The sequence below is a fragment of the Octodon degus genome, unplaced genomic scaffold, assembly GCF_000260255.1.
Source record: "Octodon degus isolate 3935 unplaced genomic scaffold, OctDeg1.0 scaffold00175, whole genome shotgun sequence".
NCBI lineage: Eukaryota > Metazoa > Chordata > Mammalia > Rodentia > Octodontidae > Octodon > Octodon degus.
The window spans coordinates 1,580,180-1,586,899 of record NW_004524751.1 but is presented as its reverse complement, the minus strand read 5'-3'; the positions used below and the strand labels follow the sequence as shown (position 1 = coordinate 1,586,899).

Here is a 6,720-nt window from a genome sequence, read left to right as displayed (position 1 = left end):
CATCCTTTGTTAGATTGATTCCTGTATATTTTATTTTTTTGGATCATTTTGTGAAGTGTATGCTTTCCCAAATTTCTCTCCTGTGTCTTTGTTGCTGTATATGGAAATGCTCTTGATTTTTATCCTGCTGCATTACTGAATCTGGATATCAAGCCTAGAAATTTTTTGGCATAGTTTTTGGGATCTTCTATGTATAATATCACTTCATCTGCAAATAATAATTTAAATTCTTCCTTTCCTATCCTTATCACTTTTATTTCTTGTCCTTGTCTAATAGCCCTAGCTAATGATTCCAGAAATTTGTTCCATAGAAGCAGTAATTTTAGAATAAAAGTTTTCAGTTTTTGGTCATTTAATATCATATTAGCTGTTGGGTTTTTCATAGATGGTTTTTATATGATTGAGGCAATGCACATCAATTCCAATTTTCTGTAAGGTTTTATCATGAATGTGTGTTTAACTGTGTCTAAAGCTTTGTCTGCATCTGATGAGATGATCATGTGGTTTTGATTTTGCTTCTGTTAATATAGTATATTACGTTTATTGATTTTTATATGTTAAACCATTTCTGGTATGAACCCTACTTGTGATGTATACTCTTCTTGTTGATTTGCTACATTTTGTGTGCTAGTATTTTATTGAGAATTTTTACATCTATGTTTATTAGACAGATTGGTCTGTAGTTTTTCTCTCTTGGCAATATTGTTTCTTTCTGGTTTTGAAATAAAAAAATGAATGCTTCGAGGAATGACTTGGTTCTAGGAATGACTTTGGAAATACTGCTTCTCCTTCAAATTCTTTAAAGTTTTTCAGTATTAATGTGATTAATTCTTCTCTAAATTTCTTATATAATCCTACAATGACATTTTCAGAGCCTGAGATTTTCTTTCTTCCTAAATTTATCTTTATATTTTCAATCATTGGCTGTTATTGGGTTATTTAGAATATTTATATCTTCTTCATTTACTTTTCTCAATTTGATTGTGTCTAGGAATCTGCCCATCTCTTGTGTTTTCCATCTTATTAGAATATAGGTTTTCATAGCATGTGTGGATGATCTCCTGGATTTCTGTGGGATTCATTGTAATTTCCCCCATTTCATTCCTAATTGTTTCAAATCGTGCTTTTTCTCTTCTTTTTGATGAAGGTTGCTAATGGCTTGTGAGTTTTATTACTTCAACGAATCAACTTCTTGACATTGGTTTCTCATAGTGCTTTCTCAGAGTCTATTGCATTGATTTCTTCTTTCATATTTATAAATATAAATATATTTATGATTTTAATCTCATATACTTAGAATTTTCATTAAAGAGTATTTCTTAGTCTGTTTTGAAGTAAATTTTTCACTGTCTGAAATAGAATAGCGACCCCTGATTTTTCCTGATTTCCTGTGGCATGAAGAATTATTTTCCATCCTTTGACATTTATTGTATGAATTTCTTTTTTGATTAAATGTGTTTATTAAATGTACCATATTGTTGGATCTTGTCATTCTGCTACTAAGTTTCTTTTGATTGATGAATTAAGACCTTTTACCTTGATGGCTGTAACTGATATATATTGGATTTACCTTTTCATGCTGTTTTCCTTTTGCTTGTTTCCTGTTTTTCTGCTCTGTATAGTTTCTTTTTCTGCTTGTGGTTTCTTTCTATTGAAGTTTCTGTGTATGTGGTCTTGGTTTTCTCTTTCTAATGTATCTTTCAGAGCATTCTGTAGAGGTGGTTTGGTGGTCATGAATTTCTCCAGTTTCCCCTTGTCATGAAAGTATCTTATTTTTCCATCAACTTTGCAGGATAACTTTGGGAAATGTATCAATCTGTGTTGAAGATTGATTTCCTTTAGAATTTGAAATATTTTACTTTAAGCTCACCTTGACTTGAAGGTTTGTGTTTTAGACATCTGCTGTGATTCTGATTGGCTTTCCTTTCTAGGTAATATGTTTCTTTTATCTAGATACTTTTAATATTCTTTCTCTTGGGCTGAATTTCTGAAATATGGTTATTATATGCCTTTGTGTGGATTTCTTTTTGGTCATGGTTACTTGGAGTTCTGTATGCTTAATGTATTATGTTAAATTCTCTATCTAGGTTTAGGAAGTTTTTTGACATTATTTCTGTGAAGAGGTTTTTAAGTGGTTTTGTGCTGTCTCCAGCTTTCTCACTAACTCCAATCAGCCTTATGCTGTTGCTCTTTGCTTTATCCTGTAGCTGTTGGATTAATTTCCTAGTCTCTTGTGATTATCTTAGAACATCTTTCTTTTCCTGGTTGACATTTTTATTTATTTTTTTGATGGAACCTGGAATTGAACTCAGGTATTTGTGCTTGCAAGTCAAGTGCTTATTCTACTCAGCCATCTTCCCCTCCCTCTGTGTCTGTATTTTTTTTTTTCTCCACGAATGCCTTCAGGGCGCCTTTGGCTGGCTGGAGGGTTGTGGGGATCGAACTAGATAAGCTGAGGCTGACAGCTTTGTGGAAGCAGCCACTTAAAGAACTGAGCTAGAGCCAGGCCCCCTCTGTGTCTGTATTAATGTCCTTTGATTGTGATTTCTTTTTGCACCTGAGAAATTGTTTTTTCTATGGCCTCTCCCATTTATTTTTTCACTTCTCCTGCTATCATGTCAGGATTCCATTTGGCTTCTAATTTCCTTTATGTGCTTGTTTTCTAGACTTTGCCTGGGAAGCCTGGGCATTTGGGAGTGTGATCTTCTTGGTGTTGCTTTGTATTTTCTACTTTATTTTGTTTTCTGTGTTGATGTATTTAGATTTCTAATATTAGACATCATTAACCCTTGATGTTAAGACTTTCTTAGTAGGTATTTTCCTCCAGATGTCTCTTGTTGCTGGCAACACAGCCCGTATAGTTGGAGAATGAAAGCCACATAAATTTTACTTCTCTCACTAGTACTACAGTCCCAGGAAGGGACAATGGAAGAAGCACCAGGTGTGGACTTATACTCCTCTCATTGATGTTACCTTTCTGCATACAATGCATGAGGTGCAGGTCATAGACCTACACTTTTCCAGACTGTACTGTTGGTACCTTCCTAGGGCAATGGAGAAAGTGCAGATTGCAAGCGGCTGTCCTCCCTCTGGCACTGTCATCCAAGGGTGATGAAAAGGCACAGGGTATAGACTTATACTATGCTCACAGACTCTTCCCACTGGAACGTCTATCCCAGAGAGAATGGAGGAGGCACAAGTCATGTTTTTAGTATTTTCCTACTGGCCTGTTGACCTAGGACCAAGATTTTAGTTGAAATATTTCAAAATTTTGAATCTATATATATATTAGTTCCAAGAATTTGAAATTGCTGTCAAGGAAAGCAAACAGCTAAATACATAAATGTTTCCTAAATATTAACTTGAAAAAAGTTGAAGCAAAATAAACCTTTGTTTTCTTTCCAGGCAACTGAAAGACTAAACTTGTATTTACCCTTTCCATAACTATGATTATATTGTTGTAGTTCTAAAATTATATGTCTGTGTTGTGAACTCTGCCATACAACTACTAGAAAAGTAGTCCTTACCATTTATTCAGGAATCCTTCCTTAGTTGCAATATTTAATCTGAGATATTTTCATTACTATAGCATACTGACAGTGGACCAATAAAAATGAAAATTGGTATGGAAGAAAATACGTGAACTGTGGAGAGGTAAAAAAGAAGAACATATTCCAAATAAAGGTAATGAGGCTTCGTTCATAAACTTATTTCTAATAAATTTTATAATACATGTGAGGCAGTGAAGGTTTCTTCTAGAGGCTAAACGCCCAGTACTAATGAATCCTTGATGGGCTGCAAAGTTGACCTTAATTTTAGTAGAACTGTATAAATACCAACTTTATCCCCTTCTTGGGAATCATTAGCTATCATTTACAATAGAAAAAGCTTCTGGAATTAAATGAAACAGCTTGGAGAAAGATTAAATATATTACCAACACTCAGTGTTAACAAGATAACTAAATAATTTGCTACCTTGTAAAGATACAAGCTGCTTTTTTTAAGATTTTTATTATTTATGAGTATTGGCTCTATGATGTTGATGGTTTTTCATGTATGTATAAGTGGAATTCTTATAGTGAAACATCACACACACACACACACACACACACACACACACACACACATGGTATATACATTGTGACTGATTTGGATTTTCACATAATTTTCTAGATAACTCTGTGGTCTATAAATTATGCAAGTGTGTCAAGAAATCTGAAAGTTCTAAGCCTAAACCTACTGCCCACTCATATATTTGTTTGGCATGTTTTCATTGATTTTGAGAGAAGACAGAACACCCTTGTTCAGAGAGAGAACAGAGACTTAATTATTAATGGCACAGAAAGCAACGTAAGCATACGAATATTGTCATTACTTCTAGTTCTCAAGATCTGAAGATCTGGTAAAAATAAATGCAGATGGAATTAACCTTATGTACTGGACCATTAGAGGGCAGGAATATGCATAATAGGCAACTTAGCCTTTTTAATGAGGAGTATGTTTACATTCTTCCTTGAAGGAGGATATAATTTTCCATTATAAGTTAAAGGAGATACTGTAAACTACAATTCTTAGTTCCATACTTGAAAAGATGATTAATAGAGATATTCAATCTTAGTCACAAGAGAGGTCTTTACCATATTTTCATTCAATTTTATTTTGTCTTGATTTCTAATAAAATTTCCCATGAACTTGTAGGTTTATTACTCCCTCATTCTCATTAATCTTGCTTACAAAGACTAAAAGCATATATGCCAATTTACATGCAATTAAGGCTACTGTCAACAGACCACTATCAGTAGATTGAGGCCAACATAAGTACTGATGGCACCCAAGACATAATTTACTGATGTATGTCCTAGACATTACCTACTGAATAATTTCAATGAACCACCAGTAATTATCTTAGTAAGTTATGTATGTGCCTTTTCCAATAAACTTTTAAATTAAATGTTGTTGCTTCCCCAAGATATTAATCTACAGCAAGAAGAATGGACTAACAATTTTTCAGATTTCATTTTGGGCTATAATGAGGAAACCTGGCCCAACATCATCACTCTTCTCATACTCATTCTGCATAATAAGTTAGAACTAACCTGAATTCATTTCAGTGTCAATGTAGCAATACTAAAAATTGTAGCTAATATCAGGAACAAATGTCACTCTAGCTTTTAGATCAGATGACCTAATCTACAAGGAAAATAGCTGATAGAGTACCCATAAAAATATAATAACTTCCCACTTTGCCTAGATAGCTGATTGTAGCATATGCTGGGGAGATTTTAGCATTAATTTGAGTGTTATATGACCTAAAGACTTTGTTACTGCAACACTTGAATATCTTCAACGCCTAATATATAAATCATTGTGCTATCCACATGGCTAGCAAGTCAATAACTTGTCCATATATATACACACACACATGTGCATACACACATGCAAATACAATTTTGGGATTATGCAAACTGAGGCCAAAACCAAAGTTGCATTTTTTCATTAATAGGGCCTGTGAAACATAACCTAAATTAGTTTAGGGCAGAAATCAACTAGACCTCTTAGTTGGTCTTCTAGCAATATGGTTCATTTCAATTGCCTGATAAATGTACTTGATTTTTGAATGTTTGCCCGAAATCACTAAATATAACATGCTTGTATTAGAGTTGGTAACACATGTACTAAAATTGGAATGATACAGAGAAGATTAGCCTGGCCCCTGGGTGAGGCTAACATGGTTAGAGTCCATCTGACTCATGGGCTGGCTGGGATGTGGATATGGCAATTGTTGTAGCCACCTGGAGATCCTGGAATGATTTATGTTGGGAATATGAAGTATGAAAGTCACATTCAGCTGTTTATGACAGATTGTTCAGTATGATTAAGATGGTGTCTCTGTTACCCTTCTCTTGTTGCTGGGACAAATACCCAATGCTCAAAATGAAGGAAGGAAAAATTTATTTATCTCACAGTTACTGGAGGTTTCAGTCCATACTCAGCTGGCTCCAAGGGAGAGTAGCACGTGGTAGAGCAACCTTTTGTGGTGGCAGCAAAGAGCAGAGGGCAAAATGGAGAAGTAACATCTCAAAGGGCTACCTAGCTTCTCTTCCCTCCTTACACTGAAAAGCAAATTACCTGCCCGAGGGCAGGTGTGACTCACACCTATAATCCCAGTGGATAATGAGGTAATCACAAACTCTAGAAGTCTGTCTCATGACTGTATGAGGCTTTGAGGGGACAACTAGACACAAACCAAAACAGAAGGCTTGTGATCAAATAATGGAGGGTTCAACATGATGAAACACTTAGCAGGGGTAGTGTATATGCCCTTAAAGGCTGAGAGTGCTATTCCAGAATATCTTTTTTTTTTTTTTTTTGTACTGGAGATTGAATTTAGGACCAGGAAGGGGATTATGCTACTGAGCTATCTCCCCAGTCAGAATATCTTTCTTTTAAGAAGATTTCAGCCATGAATCTTAACAAGGATCAACAATGTTCTTCTCTTGTTTAGATTGAAGGATCCTTCTGGGGAGTTTCTTTTGTCCCCACAATCAGTATATTCTATTTCAGTAATGATAATTGCATCCTTCTTTTATTCCTGATTTATTTAAATAAAATCTTTCATTTGGGGTTATTGATTTAAAAATGATGAGGCAATTATTTTTTTCAGGTCACAGACCTATTCTCACTCTGCTTCTTTTGGCCTATTCTACAGGTAATTGGCAA

General features: G+C 34.7%; 1 pseudogene; it reads left to right on the top strand.

Moving 5' to 3' along the window:
• The first annotated feature begins 5,651 nt into the window (after positions 1-5,651).
• On the top strand, positions 5,652-5,752 carry LOC111813247 (annotated as a pseudogene).
• The last annotated feature ends 968 nt before the right edge of the window (positions 5,753-6,720 follow it).